The sequence below is a fragment of the Kogia breviceps genome, chromosome X (assembly GCF_026419965.1).
Source record: "Kogia breviceps isolate mKogBre1 chromosome X, mKogBre1 haplotype 1, whole genome shotgun sequence".
NCBI lineage: Eukaryota > Metazoa > Chordata > Mammalia > Artiodactyla > Physeteridae > Kogia > Kogia breviceps.
In genome coordinates, this window is record NC_081330.1 from 69029931 (window position 1) to 69050371 (window position 20441).

General features: G+C 36.3%; 1 protein-coding gene across 2 annotated transcripts in view; it reads left to right on the forward strand.

Annotated features, from left to right (window-relative positions):
• The window catches only part of NEXMIF (neurite extension and migration factor), a 125378-nt gene that overhangs the window by 54990 nt on the left and 49947 nt on the right, over positions 1 to 20441 (forward strand). The gene's annotated exons all lie outside the window — the stretch shown is intronic.

Here is a 20441-nt window from a genome sequence, read left to right on the forward strand (position 1 = left end):
GTAGTTTTCTGGTAGCATCTTTAGGATTCTGTATGTATAGTATCATGTCATCTGCAAACAGTGACAGCTTTACTTCTTCTTTTCTGATTTGGATTCCTTTTATTTCCTTTTCTTCTCTGATTTCTGTGGCTAAAACTTCCAAAACTATGTTGAATAAGAGTGGTGAGAGTGGGCAACCTTGTCTTGTTCCTGATCTTAGTGGAAATGGTTTCAGTTTTTCACCATTTTGAACAATGCTGGCTGTGGGTTTGTCATATATGGCCTTTATTATGTTGAGGAATGTTCCCTCTATGCCTACTTTCTGCAGGGTTTTTATCATAAATGGGTGTTGAATTTTGTTGAAAGCTTTCTCTGCATCTATTGAGATGATCCGATGGTTTTTCTCCTTCAGTTTGTCGATATGGTGTATCATGTTGATTGATTTGTGTATATTGAAGAATCCTTGCATTCCTGGAATAAACCCCACTTGATCATGGTGTATGATCCTTTTAATGTGCTGTTGGATTCTGTTTGCTAGTATTTTGTTGAGGATTTTTGCATCTGTGTTCATCAGGGTTATTGGCCTGTAGTTTTCTTTCTTTGTGACGTCTTTGTCTGGTTTTGGTATCAGGGTGATGGCGGCCTCATAGAATGAGTTTGGGAGTGTTCCTCCCTCTGCTGTCTTTTGGAAGAGTTTGAGAAGGATAGGTGTTAGCTCTTCTGTAAATGTTTGATAGAATTCGCCTGTGAAGCCATCTGGTCCTGGACTTTTGTTTGTTGGAAGATTTTTAAGCACTGTTTCAATTTAAGTGCTTGTGATTGGTGTGTTCATATTTTCTATTTCCTTCTGGTTTACTGTTGATCCATGTGTATCTTCACAGGAGACTGTCCATTTCCTGAAGGGGAGAAACAAGGCATAGCATATTAGTGGTGAGCAAGGGGTGTGGCCTCTATTTTACACCATAGTGAAAATTATGATTTGATCATCCTTATTTATCATGGCTTCTACTCTCTGTAATTCCTCCCCGTCAGCACTAATTACCTAGTCATGCACATAGTAGATACTCAATAAAATCTAATTCAGGGATCCTGTTTCCTTTAGCCAGGGAGCACTTAATCACTTGATAGTTAACAATAGTTAATAATAGATTACCATGAATTATCTTTACAAATAGCTGCACTGGTAGGGTTTATTTAGTTAGTTTATTTATTTAGCTACCCCGATTGCTATATCTGCCAATCTCTAACCAATCAGGGCAAGCCCTGGTCCATTTAAAACATTCATGTCCAACTGGTTTTGCTGAAAAAATGGTGCAGGATGTATTACTAGATACAGTTAAGGTGATATCCTAGTCTCTTGTGTTTTTATTCCTTCTTATCTCACCTTATACATAGGAGGCGTTCTGAAAACGCTTGTTGAATTATTGAGTTGAATCATAGATCTAATTATCAAATCATTAGTAGCACCTCTTCCAAAATGTTTTGGAGCTTCGATATAGTTACAGCCAAAGTATAGAGGAGCTATTTTGGTTTAGATAAGTAACCAAGGCTCGTTAGCTGACTTAAAGAGAAACCAGGCAAGTCATCTGTGAATGAGAAATCTCCTCAGTCTCTCCTCTCTAGCCTGCGCCCCCCCCCCCGTATTAGTTGTTCATGAGGCGTGCCAGGGGAGTTGAGGAAGTTTACTGCAAGCAACTATTCTTTGTTCTCTTGAGGTAAGTGTTGTGGGCAAAAGTATTGAAAACCCCAAACAGGAGCCCTTAGTTTTGAGAGCCTTCATTAATGATGATGATTTAAAATCCCAGGTAGAGCAATGAAAAATGCTACAGAGTTATAGTTAGAAGGCTTCCTCAGTGATACCGCCCAAAGAAGAGTGTGGAGCTGGGGTAGTTCTCTCAGATCTCTAGGAGAGGACCCGAAGGGTCATTCTTAACTGGCATTGAATACCTACTATATGAAAAGCTCGGTGGGGAATGCAAGATGAACAGGATCCCAGCCCCTTGCCACCACCTGGTTTTTAGTCTAATTAGGTTAAGAGAAATAAAGAACAATGGGAGGCAAATTATGTTAACTGTTCTAAATGGTACAAGGTGCTGAGAAGAGATGAGTGATCTATAATATCTCAGTGAGTGAGATTATCACGGTAGGGAATACATGTTTATTTTTCCTGAATAGTTATTTTTAATGGCAACTGGACTTAGCTCATAGTGACAATAGCTGCACTCCTTCGAGAAAAGGAGGATAATTATTTATATCCTAAGTAAGGATTGAGCAGGTTACTAGAATTTTATCACAAAATTATACAAAAGAATTAAAAATTTAGGTTTATACTTGTACACATTTGCAGGTTTTTATTTAAATTTTTGCCATCCATGTTCTCTTTATATCATAATGATATATGAGGATGATACTAAATGATGTATGAAAACCCTGTTTGCTTTATACCCAGGTATGATAGGATGCAGTTTGTTGGGGAGAGCTCTTCAGTTTCAGCATGACTGAGAGCTTAAGGCAGAGCCTTAAAAACGCAACAGTTAAAAGAAAAGTAAGGATCCTGGAGCAGAGCAAAAGTTGTGTACACTGTCTAGAGCTTTCAGAGTACACCCATGCATTGTTGCCGTGTGTTGTTAATAGCACCTAACCAAGCAACAGCCCATTGGCAAACAGGCTGATGGGCATGACCATTTCAGATATAGAGAAATCTTCATTGGGCGCATAATAAAATGTTAATCAGAAGATACTATTACATGTTTTCAAAACTTGCTTTGAAAAACAAATTTAAGGTAAAATTACTCCACTTTGATTCTATTGTTTTAAATGAATTTTATATTTAACTTAATATCTAGTATCATAAGATTTTCCTTTGTAAAAAAATTTAAAATGCTTTTAAATAAAAAATTCGGGGTTCTGTTAGCTTTTGCTTTCCCCATGTTCAATCTGGTTAGTTATCACACAGATTGTAGGGACCATGTTCAACCATATACAGGTTTTAGCACATTGTACATACACATGCACCTACACCAAAACGTCAGGGTTTTCTGGGTTCCATTTTTTATGATTTTTTATTAAAATTTATACTTACTCAGATTCCAGTTTATTCTGGACTGAAACTAGTTTTTCTTTCAGGTCCAAGGCTTGTAAGGTATTTGCTATTTGGGACCTGTTTTGGTTACTTCTTCTATCTACAGTGGTTACCACTCTCTTCTTTTTCACCAGTCATTCGGAAAATACACACGTATACATACACATACATATTTATAGACTATAACTGTGTGCTTTGCCATTTAAATAAGAAATCACTGTGGCTTTCTCATGAGCTCAGGGTTTATTTTTTTCTTTCAATGTCTCATTTATTTCTTCCTCTTCTAAAAAGTGGATGGTTACATGTAATCATTGCCCCCATCATTGCCCCCATGGATAACTACTCTGATAACCTGACTCTTTCATTTTCAGACCTGCACTGATACTCTTGTTTTGCTTTCTTCACAGTAGTCTGCACAGTCCTTCCCTGGTGTTTGAGTTTTTACCTTTGTAGATAGAAAAGTACTTTTGAAAGAAATGCAGAAATGGTAGAAAGAAAGAGGGGCAGGACAAGACAGTAAAGAAATTCTTCTTCTGTTCATTACCTTTCTTTTGGATTGGCTGAACTGTGGAATGTGACAAAAGCAAGAAACAGAATAATTATAATTATATAGTCTGGTTGTGTTAGGAGGTAATTAATATGTACTTCCCTCTTAAGTAGCCAAAATGAGAATCTGGTCAGTGTAAGGGACATTTAAAAAGACAGGTCTTGTGTTTGCTGGCATATAGAACTATTGGAATGTGTAGAAGATTGGGGGAAATTAATTTCTGTCCTGTCTAGACCTATCATGTGTTGCCTTTCCTAGGTAACTGTGCAAGGTTGATTCTCAGTATGCGCATGTGTTGTAAATCATAAGCTGTTTTAGTTTTAGTTCTGTAGGAGAAAATATGGCCCCTAATGGGTATTGTTGGCTGTTGACTCCATAGCACAGATGAGGAAAGAGGAGATTAGATGGGGGAAAATTTCAGGGGCTGTGGTAAAGATGAGATTTTCTGCTTCTTTGTAAGGCTAGGATGACAAAAGCCTTAAAGTAACACTGCTTTCTTACAGTGGTTTGTTGCCCTGAGTGACTTCAGCTTAATTTATCATTTCACAGTTGCCTGGTAGGCAAGAGAACCACTAAAACAGAAGCAATCATAAGCCATTTTATCTGTGAGATAGAAGGTATTACTGTTATTTAAAGTCTGCTATTTTTAAGAAGAAATCAGATTATCAAGAAACAAGAGACTGACTTGAAATTACACAGCAAGTTGGTAGCATTCATTTTATGATAATACTAATCTAGACTTCCATTTCCTTTCCTACTCTTTTTTTATACATTTATTTTTTTGGCTGTGCCATGCTGCTTGCAGGATCTTAGTTCCGCGACCATGGATTGAACCCCTGCAGTAGCCCCCTGCAGTGGAAGCGTGGAGTCTTAACCTCTGGACCACCAGGGAATTCCCTTCTTTCTTACTCTTGAAAGCCTATAGTGAGTTGGTTAGTTATATGGTCAATTGTATGGTAATCAGCACGACTCTTTTAACTTATACTGGATACCTGTAGCACAGCAACAGAATGGGTGTCTTTGAAATGATGTAGTACTTAGAACTTTGCATGGTGCATACTGTATTCCTACAACAACTCTGTCACCTCTTTCAACATAGTACCTCAAATACCTTCCACTGCAGTTTAAGCCCCATTTTATTTTTCTATCCTCATTGGAGATTATTAGCTAGTCATATGCCTCCTCCTCCTTTTATCTCATCCAGAACAGGTTAAAAACCTTTCCTATTAAGAATGATTTTTCTTTCTACAAACCCACCCACCTTCTTTCTCTACTCTACAACCTTCTCTTTTACAAGCTGAAAGATCCAAGTAACTTAAACCTGTCTCCAACCCTTGTTTTCATCATTGTCTTTGTGGTTTTCTTTCTCTAATCTTATCTCGTCACTAAAGATGTGGTATGGGACATACTGTTTTCTCCACTACATAATTAAGAAACTGCACCAATTGTATGGGATATCTCTTTTTTTTAACATCTTTATTGGAGTATAATTGCTTTACAATGTTGTATTAGTTTCTACTGTATAACAAAGTGAATCAGCTATACATAGACATATATCCCCATATCTCCCCCACCTCTTGCGTCTCCCTCCCACCCTCCCTATCCCACCCCTCTAGGTGGTCACACAGCACCCAGCTGATCTCCCTGTGCTATGCAGCTGCTTCCCACTAGCTATCTGTTTTACATTTGGTAGTGTATATATGTCCATGCCACTTTCTCACTTCGTCCCAGCTTACCCTTCCCTCTCCCTGTGTCCTCAAATCCATTCTCTATGTCTGCATCTTTATTCCTGTCCTGCCCCTAGGTTCTTCAGAACCTTTTAAAAATTATTATTCCATATATATGTGTTAGCATATGGTATTTATTTTTCTCTTTCTGACTTACTTCACTCTGTATGACAGTCTCTAGGTCCATCCACCTCACTACAAATAACTCAATTTCGTTTCTTTTTTATGGCTGAGTGATATTCCATTGTATATATGTGCCACATCTTCTTTATGGGATATCTCTTTGTTTTAATCTGCCTTTTGTGTTTTCTACCTGTGAAGGCAACAAGACAAAATGTCTTGGGAATGACTTTCTTTCCCCTGGGAGTGGAGTTGGGTGGAGAGGGACCTGTTCTAATTTATTTCCAGCCTGTATCCAGTGGTGTATTGGAGTTGGCTTGCATCAGCTCATGGCAACCAGTTGTGCACATTGCTTCCCAACTCCAAGCTTATGTTCAGTGACAAGTTCATGTACAGTGATTGGTAGCTTGAAATTAGCCATGGTTGGAGTATTTATCCCATAGAAATTAGCAAAGGCAACAAATCAGGCCTCCTCACCCCTCAAGCTGGTAGTTAAACATTTACCAGCATATGACTACCTGTTTCATAATATTTCTTGATCAAAAAATTTATCTAAGTACTTGTCTGCCTCTACTTTGTGAACATGGTCAAAAAGTAGTTACTACAAGCCACATATCAATATCTGTATATCTGTTTGTCTATCTATTTGCAGATTTGAGTCTGGAAGATATAAAACCAGACCTAAGAAATCAGGCAAGTAAGAATTATAATGTAAGTGGGAAGGATCATCTACAACTCTGACACTTCATCTTTAAAACTACATTAGTAGTTTTAGTGGACCTAGGATAGCTGCTGTTTTATTGAGCCATGTAGGTATTAGATACTGAGAATGAGTTAGATGTTTATAAGAGCCTTTTTTAAGGTAAATGAGCCACTTGAGGTGCTCCATATTTGGATACAAAAGGTAACACTGGAAAGAATGAACCTGATTCTATTTTGACAGCATTTGTCTTCAAACCTCAGATTATGTATGACAGGCAACATGTCCAGAACACTTTCTTATTCTGATGTTTGTATTATTGTGTCTCTGACATTCCTATAAACGAGAGCTCCTCTGCAAACAATATCAGGTTGCTACAGTATTCTCCAGAGCAAATCACGTATTATTTCTTTGTTTTATTGAGATATAATTAATTGACATTTAATGTTGTATAAGTTTGAGGTGTACAATGTGATGATTTGATACACATATGTATTGCAAAATGATTCACAATAAGGTTAATTAACACATCCATCACCTCATGTAATTACCATTTCTTTTATGTGATAACATTTAAGATCTACTCTTACCAACTTTCAAGTGTATAATACAGTTTCATTACCTATAGTCATCATGCTGTACATTTGATTCTAGAACTTATTCATCTTATAACATTAAGTTTGTACCTTTGACCAACATCTTCCCATTTTCCTCACCCCAAAGCCCCTGACAACCGTCATTCTACTCTCTATTCTATGAGTTTGACTTTTTCAGGTTCCAAATATAAGTGCCTCATAAAACCTACCCAAGGACAAACTCACCTGCTTTTTAAAATTTAGAACAAATAATTTAAATGTTCTTCACATTTATATGATGGCCAGTTAAAGAATAAAGAAGAAAGGGGAAGGAAAGAAAGAAGACCATGTTGGATAAGGAATGAGGGAGGTATATAAAGAGAAGGCAGAAAAAGGTTCTTCTTAAAAGAAGCAGTTGTTTTCTACTAAAACACAGAGATTAAAGTTACCATTTCTACTGTGTAACATCACCTAGAACTAAAGAAATTAGAGCTATTATTATTAGGAAAGTGGAGTTGCAGAAAAGATTAAAGGAATCAGGTTGTTTATCCTAAAAAAGAAAAAACTGGGAAGAGGTGGCATGATTTCTGTCTTTATCTCAAAGGCTTAAAAGACAGAGGAATTAGATGTCTATTATATGGCAGAAGCTATAGGAAAAGAAAGTGTCTCAACATAGGTGAGCACGGAATGTGATGACTATTTTCAGGAGGTAGTGTGCATACTCTTCAATGGAGGTACTTCAGCATCAGATGGGGCTTTGATTTAGGTGACTTTTAAGGTCTACCTGACCCAGTGGTATGTGGACTGTTAAAGGAATCTGGTGTATTTTCTTTCACTATTCATAAAAGATGGTGTGGGAAGCTTTTGTTGTCTTGCCTTAATCTTCTGGAATGTGGACCATGATGTTGTATGAACTGTGTGATGACTAGTGTAATGTGGGGCTTCTTCAGTAGGAACTGGTAGTTTAAGACCGGCCACAGCATTGATGTTACAGTCATCTTCCATTCTTGTGAGTCCATTTGTAATGGCTAAAGACTAAGAATAAAAATAGCAAATTCAAGTATTGAATTTCTGTTTAGCTTTCTATTCCCAACACTAATTATTTGTTTCACTGAAGGCTTTTGCCTAGATTAGAAACCTAACTAAATAAAATATCTCTGAATATCTCAAGTTCTTTTATTTCACAACGGTGAATAAAATATACTTTCATATTCTAATGGTACAAAAGAAGACCTAATAGGGTGAATAAGAGTAATTTAGGTGGAGAAATCAGATTTCGTATTGGGCTCTAAAGTGTATTAAAATGCGTTGTGTAAGAAGTCTATACAAAAATACATTTTAATATGTTAATGCTCACGGATTTCAGTATATTATCATTTAAGTTGTTGGGAGAGCTTAACAGGTCACAGCTGTTGCTATGCTACCTCATCCTCATTTTCTTACCAAGTCCTCAACTGCTGAAGAAAAGGAGTTACTTGTGATATGGATATTTTACTGTCATCCCTTCATATAAAAGTAGGAAATTTCAGGGTTAGGGATAACTCATTCAGGAATCTATGTTTACTGATGAGGTTTTAAAGAAGGTCATACCAAGTGGAGGTGGATGCACTTAAGCAGGAGGGTTATTAAAAACCATTAAAATGTTAATCTAGCTTTTAAAAGCAATGCTTTTATCTCTAAGTATAAAGAGGGTGTTTGCTTATTCATTATCTATTCATTCTAAATAGAATAAATCCTTTGGGAGTTTAAAAAGTAGGAACTCATCTTTTCCAATCTGTAAAGGAAATGGCTGAATAAATTAGCTACAAAAGCCAATATTTTAGTTTCTTTTCATATTAATGGAGCTTGAATTTAAAACAAAAAACCTTACCTTAGATTTGTAAGATTCAAAGATATGTTCACTTAATTTAGCATGTAGATAATTTTGCTCTAAATAAAAATAGCATAAATGCTCATTGTTTGGTGAGAAACAATCAACAAAATGAAAAGGCAACCTACAGAATGGGAAAAAATATTTGCAAATCATATATCTGTTAAGGGGTTAATCCCCCCAAAATATAATGAACTGATGAAACTCAATAGCAAATATATATATATATATATATATATATTTATATTTATATCCAATTTAAAAATGGGCAAAAGAACTGAACAGACATTTTTCCAGAAATGTGCAAATGACAATATGCCCGACATAACTAGTCATCAGGGAAATGCAAATCAAAACCACAGTGAGATGCCACCTCACACCTGTTAGAATGGCTGTCATCAAGAAGACAAGAAGTAATCGTTGTTGAGGCTGAGGAGATAAAGGAACTGGTGTGCATTGTTGGTGAGAAAGTAAATTGGTTCAACCACTATGAAAAGCAGTATGGAATTTCCTCAAAAAATTAAAAATAGAACTACCCTTTGATCCAGCAATCCCACTTCTGGATATATATCCAAAGGAAATAAAATCAGAGTCTTGAAGAGATATCTAGCTGCATTCCCATGGTCATTGCTGCGTTATTCACAATAGCCAAGATATGGAAACAACCTAAGTGTCTGCTAACACTGATGGATAAAGAAGATGTGAGATATATATATATATACATATTATAACATATATATAATATATATATATACACATAATTAAGCAATGAGAAAGAAGGAAATTCTTCCATTTGGAACAATGTGGGTGGACTTGAGGGCATTATGCTACGTGAAATAAATCAGACAAAGACAAATACTGTATGATCTCACTTATATGTGGAATCTAGAAAAGATAAACTCATAAAACAGAGTAGAATGGTGGTTTCCAGGGGCTGTGCCAGGTGGGGGCAGGAATGGGAAGATGTTGGTCAAAGGGTAAACAATTCCAGTTATAAGACGAATAAGTTCTGGAGATCTAAGGTACAGCATGGTGACTGTCGTCAGTGATACTGTATCATACACTTGAATTTTGCTAAGAGAGTAGATCTTAAATGTTCTCACCACAAAAAGAAATGGTAATTATGTGAGGTTATGGATGTGTTAACTGATGCTACTTTGGTAATCATTTTGCAATATATAAGTGCATCAAATCAACATGTTGAACACCGTAAACTTACACAATGTTATATGTCAATTATGTCTCAATAAATCTGGGGGGAAATTTTTTAATAAATTTTTAAAAGTAAGAAAAAGGTCATTGCAAGCTAAGGTAGTTGAAGAAAACTTTTTGGAAAAGGTAGGACTTGAACAAGATGGTAAACGTTGTTAATAAATAGTGTTAAGGTGCAGAGACAGAAATGGAAATACTGTCATATGAGGGAGGCAGTAAGTACAGCAGTTTGTTTAGGGGGCAAGAATTTCATATTAGGGAGTAGTGGTTGAGGATGTTGAAATGCACTAGGTTCAGATTGTAAAGCTCCTTAGTACCAAGATAAAGCCACTGTGAACAGTAGGGAATCACTGATAGTTTCTGAGTGGGGAGACGAGGACATGTGCAAAGGGATATTTTTCAAGAGAGTGTTTTGCTAGCAGTGTAGAAAATGTTTTAGAGGCAGAGAGAGCAGCTGGAAAGCTCTTGCCTTAACCCAACTGTGAGGCAAAAAAGGCCTAGCATGGGGCACTATTAGCACTGTGAAAACATGCAACAGAGATTAGATTTGGTGACCTTGATAGATTTTAGGGCATAGGAATGGCTCCCAGTCACTCAGATTTGAAACCCTGAAATGATCATGCCTTTGACACCAATAAGATAGTGGCCCTAATTCCATATATTTCCAAGTGATCATGAAAGGATTTATTTCAGTTAGCTTTGATACATAAAATAAAAAATTCATCATTCAGTTTCATGATGAAGCTGAAAACTAATCTTAAAATGTAAAATATACATCACTGCTTTAATTGTATATGTACATATCTTCTAAAAATAAATCCTGCATCTAAGTTGTAAAGAATATGTATTAAGGTTAAATCAAACAAGTATGCATTCTTTTTCCTTTTTCCCTCCAAGTGCTTTATTTATTTATTTAATTTATTTTTTTATGCAACAGGTTTTTATTAGTTATCAATTTTATACATATTAGTGTATATATGTCAATCCCAATCTCCCAATTCATCACACCACCCCCGCCCCCTCCACCGCTTTCCCTGCTTGGTGTCCATACATTTGTTCTCTACATCTGTGTCTCCATTTCTGCCCTGCAAACCAGTTCATCTGTAGCATTTTTCTAGGTTCCACATATATGTGTTAATATATGATATTTGCTTTTCTCTTTCTGACTTCACTCTGTGTGACAGTCTCTAGATTCATCTGCATCTCTACAAATGACCAGTTTCGTTCCTTTGTATGGCACAATAATATTCCATTGTATATATGTACCACATCTTCTTTATCCACTTGTCTGTTGATGGGCATTTAGGTTGCTTCCATGACCTGGTTATTGTAAATAGTGCTGCAGTGAACATTGGGGTGCATGTGTCTTTTTGAATTATGGTTTTATCTGGGTGTATGCCCAGTAGTGGGATTGCTGGATCATATGGTAATTCTATTTTTTGTTTTTTAAGGTACCTGCATACTGTTCTCCATAGTAGCTGTATCAATTTACATTCCCACCAACAGTGCAAGAGGGTTCCCTTTTCTCCACACCCTCTCCAGCACTTGTTGTTTGTAGGTTTTCTGATGATGCCCATTCTAACTGGTGTGAGGTGATACCTCATTGTAGTTTAGATTTGCATTTCTCTAATAATAGGTGATATTGAACAGCTTTTCATGTGCTTCTTGGCCATCTATATGTCTTCTTTGGAGAAATGTCTATTTAAGTCTTCTACCCATTTTTGGAGTGGGTTGTTTTTTTTTTATATTGAGGTGTATGAGGGGCTTCTATATTTTGGAGATTAATCCTTTGTCTCTTGTTTCATTTGGAAATACCTTCTCCCATTCTGAGGGTTGGCTTTTCATCTTGTTTGTAGTTTCCTTTGCTTTGCAGAAGCTTTTAAGTTTGATTAGGTCCCATTTGTTTATTTTTGTTTTTATTTCCATTATTCTAGGAGGTGGATCAAAAAAGATCTTGCTGTGATTTATGTCAAAGAGTGTTCTTCCTATGTTTTCCTCTAAGAGTTTTATAGTGTCCAGTCTTACATTTAGGTCTCTAATCCATTTTGAGTTTATTTTTGTGTATGGTGTTAGGGAATGTTCTAATTTCATTCTTTTACATGTAGCTGTCCAGTTTTCCCAGCACCACTTATTGAAGAGACTGCCTTTTCTCTATTGTATATCCTTGCCTCCTTTGTCATAGATTAGTTGACCATAGGTGCGTGGGTTTATCTCCGGGCTTTCTATCCTGTTCCATTGATCTATATTTCTGTTTCTGTGCCAGTACCATATTGTCTTGATTACTGTAGCTTTGTAGTATAGTCTGAAGTCAGGGAGAGTGATTCCTCCAGCTCCGTTTTTTCCCTCAAGACTCCTTTGGCTATTCGGGGTCTTTTGTGTCTCCATACATATTTTAAGATTTTTTGTTCTAGTTCTGAAAAAATGCCATTGATAATTTGATAGAGATTGCATTGAATCTGTAGCTTGCTTTGGGTAGTATAGTCATTTTCACAATATTGATTCTCCCAATCCAAGAACATGGTATATCTCTCCATATGTTTGTAGTATCTTTAATTTTTTTCATCAGTATTTCATAGTTTTCTGCATACAGATCTTTTGTCCTCCTAGGTAGGTTTATTCCTAGGCATTTTAATCTTTTTCTTACCATGGAAAATGGGAATGCTTCCTTAATTTCTCTTTCAGATTTTTCATCATTAGTTTATAGGAATACAAGAGATTTCTGTGCATTATTTTTGTGTCCTGCGACTTTACCGAATTCATTGATTAGCTCTAGTAGTTTTCTGGTGACATCTTTAGGATTCTCTATGTATAGTGTCATGTCATCTGCAAACAGTGACAGTTTTACTTCTTCTTTTCAAATTTGTATTCCTTTTGCTTTTCTGACTGCCATGTCTAGAACTTCCAAAACTACGTTGAATAATAGTGGTGAGAGTAGACATCCTTGTCTTGTTCCTGATCTTAGAGGAAATGCTTTCAGTTTTTCACTATTGAGAATGATGTTTGCTGTGGGTTTGTCATATATGACCTTTATTATGTTGAGGTAGGTTCCATCTATGCCTACTTTCTGGAGGGTTTTTATCATAAATGGGTGTTGAATTTTTTCAAAAGCTTTTTCTGCATCTATTGAAATGATCATATGGTTTTTATTCTTCAATTTGTTAATATGGTGTATCACATAGATTGATTTGTGTATATTGAAGAATCGTTGCCTTCCTGGGATAAATCCCACTTGATCGTGGTGTATGATCCTTTTAATGTATTGTTGAATTCTGTTTGCTAGTATTTTGTTGAGGATTTTTGCATTTATATTCATCAGCGATATTGGTCTGTAATTTTCTTCTTGGTAGTATCGTTGTCTGTTTTTGCAATCACGGTGCTTTGGGCCTCATAGAACTAGTTTGGGAATATTCCTTCCTGTGCAATTTTTGGAGGAGTTTGAGAAGGGTGGGTGTTAGCTCTTCCCTAAATGTTTGATACAATTCACCTGTGAAGCCATCTGGTCCTGGACTTTTGTTTGTTGGAAGATTTTTTAATCACAGTTTCAATTTCATTACTTGTGATTGGTCTGTTCATATTTTCTATTTCTCTTGGTTCAGTCTTGGAAGGTTATACCTTTCTAAGTATTTGTCCATTTCTTCCAGTTTGTCTATTTTATTGGCATAGAGTTCCTTGTAGTAGTCGCTTAGGTTTTTTTGTATTTCTGTGGTGTCTGTTTTAACTTTTCCTTTTTCATTTCTAATTTTATTGATTTGAGTCCTCTCCCTCTTTTTCTTGATGAGTCTGGGTAAAGGTTTATCAATTCTGTTTATCTTCTCAAAGAACCCGCTTTTAGTTTTATTGATCTTTGCTATTGTTTTCTTTGTTTCTGTTTCATTTATTTCTGCTCTGATCTTTATGATTTCTTTCCTTCTACTAACTTTGGGTTTTGTTGTTCTTCTTTCTCTAGTTCCTTGAGGTGTAATATTAGATTGTTTATTTGAGATTTTTCTTGTTTCTTGAGGTAGGATTGTATTGCTATAAACGTCCCTCTTAGAACTGCTTTTGCTGCATCCCATAAATTTTGGATCATCGTCTTCTCATTGTCATTTGTCTCTAGGTATTTTTTTATTTTTTCAGTGAGCTCTTGGTTATTTAGTAACCTATTGTTTAGCCTCCATGTGTTTGTGTTTTTTACGTTTTTTCCCCTGTAATTGATTTCTAATCTCATAGTGTTGTGGTCAGAAAACATGCTTGATGTGATTTCAATTTTCTTAAATTTACTGAGGATTGATTTGTGACCCAAGATGTGATCTATCCTGGAGAATGTTCCATGCGCACTTGAGAAGAAAGTGTAATCTGCTGTTTTTGGATGGAATGTCCTATAAATATCAAATCTCTCTGGTCTATTGTGTCATTTAAATCTTCTGTTTCCTTATTAGTTTTCTGTTTGGATGATCTGTCCGTTGGTGTGAGGTGTTAAAGCCCCCGTCCTTAGTCTTCTCTGGTCTGTGGCAGTTTCTCAGTTTTTCCTTGTTTTTCATAAATTTAACATTTTTTGTAGAGTACAGGTCAGATGTTTTGCAGAATATCCCTCAATCTGTGTTAGTCTGATGTTTTTCTCATGATCACACTGGGGTTATCGGTTTGAGAGAAGAATACCACAGAAATAAAGTGCCATTTTCATCACGTTATATCAAGGGGTACATAATATCAGCAAGCATTATCACTAGTATCACTACTTAACTTTGATCACTCCATTAACATAGTGTTCACCATGTTTTTCCAAAGTAAAGTTACTATTTTTTTGCCTTTTCTTTCTCTGTTCTTTGGAAGTAACTCACTAAGTTCAGGCCACACTCAAGCTTGCCCTCCAGGAAGGGGGAGTATCTACACATATTATTTGGAATAATCTGTAAAGAATATCTGTGTCTTTTCCACCTTTATTTATTTATTCAGTCATTCATTTATATGTGTATGGCCTCAAATATACTTATTTTATACTTTGAGTTTTAATCCAATACTACCTCATTTATTTTGTTGCTCAAAATTGCCACAGCTTTGACCATCGGGAATTCTTTCAGGTTGGCTCCTGTATCCCTTTGAAATGCCCCCTTCCTTTTATCTTTTTAGTACTTCCTTATTTTCTGGTAGTACAAGATACTTCAGACTCATCTAGTATTTTCCCTTCCTTAGCCCTAGAATTAGCCAGTTCTCCAAAGAACCCCAGTTCCTTTTATTGGAAAATTGTATTTTAGAAATGAAAGTATGGGAGCCAAAGAAACCTTGAGAAAGAACAAAGCTGGAAGTATCATGCCCTCTGATTTCAAACTATACTACAAAACTACAGTAATCAAAACAGTATGGTACTGGCACAAAACAGACACACAAATCAATGAAACAGAATAGAGAGCCCAGCAATAATCCCAAGCTTATATGGTCAATTAATATATGATGAAAGAGGCTATATATATATACACACATATATATGTATATATATATATACACATATATATGTGTATATATACATATATGTATATATATGATATAATTATCTTCAATAAATGGTATTGGGAAAACTTGACAGCTATATTAAAAAGAGTCAAACTGGACTACTTTCTCACACCATACACAAAAGTAAACTCAAACTGGATTGAAGACTTCAATGTAAGACCTGAAACCATGAAACTCCTACAAGAAAACATAGGCAGTACATTCTTTGACATCAATCTTAGCAATATTTTTTTTGCTCTGTCTCCTCAGGCAAGGGCAACAAAAGCAAAAATAAGTAAGTGGGACTACATCAAACTAAAAATCTTTTGCACAGTGAAGGAAACAATCAACAAAATGAAAAGACAGCCTAGTGAATGGGTGAAGATAGTTGCAAGCGATATATCTCACAGGGGGTTAATATCCGAAATATATAAGAAACTCATACAACTCAACATCAAAAAAACAAGCAACCCAATTTAAAAAATAGGCAGAGGACCTGAACAGACATTTTTCCAAAGAAGACATACAGATGGCCAAGAGACACATGAAAAGATGCTCAACATCACTTATCATCAGGGAAATGCAAATCAAAACCACAATGAGATATCACCCTACACTTGTCAGATTGGCTATTATCAAAAACACAATAAATAACAAATGTTGGTGAGGATGTGGAGAAAAGAGAACACTTGTGCACTGTTGATAGGATTGTAAATTGTTGCAGCCACGATGGAAAACAGTATGGAAGTTCCTCAAAAAGTACAAAATAGAACTGCCATATGATCCAGCAATTTCACTTCTAGGTATTTACCTCAAGAAAAGAAAAACATTAATTCGGAAAGGTACATACACACCAGCGTTCATAGCAGCATTACTTACAATAGCCAAGGTATAGAAGCACCCTAAATGTTAATTGGTAGATGAATGAATAAAGAATGTGTAATATATATGTATATATCATATATATACATATATATACATACACAATGGAATATTACTCAGCCATAACAAAGAATGAAATCTTGTCATTTGTGACAGCATGGATAGATCTAGAGGGTATCATGCTAAGTGAAATAAATCAGACAGAGGAAGGCAAATACTGTATACTCTCACTTATATGTGGACTCTAAAAAAGAAAATGAAACAAAAACAAGCTCATAGAACAAATGGGTGGTTGCCAGAGATGAGGGGAGTGTGGAGGGTATGAAATAGGTGAAGGGGATTAAGAGCTACAAACTTCGTTGTACAATAAATAAGCCTCAGGGATGTAATATATAGCATAAGGAGTCGATAATAATGTAATAACTTTGTATGGGGACAGATGGTTACTAGACTTATAATGGTGATCATTTCATAATGTATGCAAATGTCAAATCACTATGTAGCAACACCAGAAACTATCAATATTGTATGTCAGCTATATTTCACTTAAAAAAGAGAAAGAAATCAAGATCTGGAGTGATCATTGTTACTGAGTTGTTATTGATTCTAGGCTTTCTTAGTTGACAGGACTAGGTAATATATGTTTGTATATTAACCCGTGTATACATGCATATCTATAGTTGTTTCTATATCTTCTATCTATCTATGCATTTGTATATATATTACGCTAAGCATAAGTTCATACTGATGTCTTCAACTCTAATCTAGTACAGGGTTCATTCTAGCCTTCCTTTCTTGTTATCTGTAACCTCCCTCTCTAACAGTGAGCGACCTGGCTTTCACTGTCCACCATCCATTTATTTATTTGTTCAACCCCAGCATACATGCAAAGTAGATTCAGAATTGTTCACTCATACCCAATAAGAAACAAATGTACCAACTAGAGTACAGTGCTTATGTGTGGTTCTTTTGTCTTTACCCTTATAGTTTCCAGTCAAAACACAATTTTCCAAAGTCAACTTCATCCCCACCCAGTGCAGTTATGTCACACATTTGTAACACAGTTAGATTCATTTGTCACAATCTGCATTTCATCATTTATCTCTTGACATCTGGTTGATTTTTTAATGTGCATACACTAAGGCTCATTCTCTGTGAATTACAGTTCTATAGGTTTTGACAAATGCATAGTATCATGTGCTTACCACCCCAGAGCCATAAAGAAGAGTTCTGTCACCCTCAAAATTCTTCTGTGTATCCCCTTAGTTATCAACCAGCCCCCCTTTTTCCAACACCCGGAAACTGCTGATGGGAATTCCATCCCTATGGTTTTACCTTTTCCAGAGTGTCATATGAATATAATCATACATCATGTAGCCTTTGTGTATGCCTTCTGTCTCTTAGCAAAATGCATTTAAGGCTTACCCATGTTGTTGTGTGAATCAGTAGTTCTTTCAAATAGTTCTCTTTATCACCAAATAATATTCCATTGTAAAGATGTTTATCCATTCTCCTATTGAAAGAAATCTTGATTGTTTATACCTTTTAGAAATTATGAATAGTTTCTATAAATATCACATGCAGGTTTTTGTGTGGACATAAGTTTTCAATTCACTTGGGTATATACCTTGGAGTGCATTTGCTGCTATGATTAAACTACGTTTAATTCAATCCCTTTCCAAGAAGTCCAACTAGAGGTTGTGAGTATGGTGCAGTGGGGTATCTGCTGCTGAGCTCATTGATTGCAGTAGTGGTCACTTTCATAGCCTATTCTATATGGATGGAAAATGGAATATCCAAAGGATGTTTCCTCCCATGGGTACCAGAAAGATGAAATTTCTACAAATGACCACTTGATGGCAGGGTACTGGCCCCCTGGGAGTTGGAAATCTTTGGAGGATTCTGGGAGACTGTTAAAATTGTATCGTCCTCTCCTCTTTTCTTGATAAAGTGATATTTGAGCCAAAATCAGGAAATATAATCAAGAATTCTGGCTCCCAGCATGTACCTCCCTAATAATTCCGGAAGTTAGGCTTGGGTTTCATGTTGGCAAGCATTCCAACAGACAAACTTGTGTAATGATAAACTTTGGGTTAGATAACAAGTTTTGACCTGGAATGGGGTATGCAGCATTACATCATATTTGTTTCCCTTCCTGACCTCTCTGCAAAGCAGAGAAAGCTTGGAACTTTGATGCCTGGTTTCTAATGCCAACTATCTAGTGCTCAACCTCTCCTAGCCTCCTATTCATGACATCAGTAAAATGAGGATAACACCTACCCATTCACATTTACAGTGTTGTTGATAGGGATCAACATAAGGTAAACAATATGAAATATATTAAAGTACTTTATAAATTTAACATCTTACAAATGTGAATTATTAGGTATTAATGATCAGATTAGACAGAATATAAAATGCTACATGTGTTAGGTGGTATCACATGTTTAAAAATCAGTCTTGAAGATACAATCTGTTTTTCCTCCATCAGGAGAGGTAGATATTTAGTTCTTAAAGTGACCCAGCATTTTCCTCAGAACTTAGTAGGTAAGTAACTTTTTCTTTTTGTTCTAGCAGTTGTAGAAAATGCATCAGCTTTATTCCGATTGAGCTAATTTTATAGAGTACTTCCTCACCCTCACAAAATCCACATTATTTCAGTTTACCAAGTAAACACTGGCATATTCAGTAGATATTATTATTTGGGGTTTCATTTGGAATTCTTGATTGACTTTGGTCCTCTGGGCCAAGGTTATCCCCTTATGTTTGGTGTGTACCAGGGTCTAGCAAACCCCACCTTTAGATGTGGCTTCGTCCTTAGCCTAGAAATCATCTATAGTTTCTCTAGCTCAAAGCTCAAAGAAAGATTTGGCCTCTAAGGAGGAGGAGGAGTGTACTCTTTCTCTTGACAGCAGCACAGAAACCAGTAGTCATCAAAGCACTGTCACCACAACTGTGCTCAGATTCTTTGAGACCCTGCCATTGTAGCTCAGCATTCCTCTCTCCCTAAAAAGAGGCAAACTGGGGTAAAGAGCATCTAGTCATTATAATCTTCTCAGCTTATTTATCTGCATTTGAGAAAGTCTTGACCCTTGAACTCCCCTGCCTTTCTGAGCCAAAAAGAAAATCCTCATGTGTATATGTGGGCCTATACATAAGAAGAAAGGCTTGAAAGCATCTTTGGCATCTATCTTGTGGCCTGTAGCATGTGCAGTTGTTTGTAATAGAGTCAAACAGCTGTAAGATATTAGCTGACTTAGGAGGTCCAGTTCTGTCCCTTCATTTTACAATTGTGGAAATTGAGACCCAGACCAGAAAGCAATAGCTCTGATTTGCTAGGGAGGTCTCACTTTATTACTGGTTACATTGAGTGAATATTAACAGGAGCCAGAGTAGATACCGGGTAAGTAGAAAAGGGACTATGAAATGCCCATGGCTCCAGTCTTTATCTTCCTAGTGAAAGGGGCATAGCTTAACTGGAAATAGCTGATGCGATATAGGGCACGAGAAGGATGGCTGTGTGTGTGTGTGTGTGTGTGTGTGTGTGTATGTGTGTGTGTGTCTGTGTGTAAACAACCTTGTTTTCAATTACCTACTTGCATTTTGCCTCTAAGTTCTGCATTTTACCACTTCCTCCTGTCAGGACTATTTAGTAAATATGTGCTTTTATTGTTTGTAAAGGAAGGCAGAGTTAAAGAGTGTCATTAGTTTAACAATATTGTGTGCTCATCTGGCTAGGTGTGTATGTTATATGGGGGCAGGTGCTGGATTCAGGATAATCGTATTTTCTCGAAACTGGAGCTTTTTAATAAGAGCAAATAATCTACCTTTTGTCTTGCAGAGCCCAGTTTTATTAACAGATATGAGATGCTGTGTGCCAGTGTGTACTTGAAAATATCTTTATAAGTAATTGAGCTGCCTCTTCCTCCTTTCTCACCAAACATTCCCTTTTGTATATGATAAAAACTAATCTTGATGTGTTTAGCTGTCATTTAGTGCTTTCTTAGAGGTATTTTCTATCTCTGGACAAGCCAAATTCTATCCCCCCACACTGTACAACTAACTCAACATTCTCCGCATAGACAAACAAACTTCTTTTCTGAGTGATATAAATCCGTGAAAAAACCCAAACATTGTAATGAAAATGGACTTGCTGATGCCACAATCAGAGCAGAAAAACCCTTTAGGAAGCTATTGCCAAGGATAAGATTGATTGTTACACAAGTGGGTGTCTGCCCACTTTCCCTGCTCAGTGGAAAACTTTGCCCAGCATAGCAA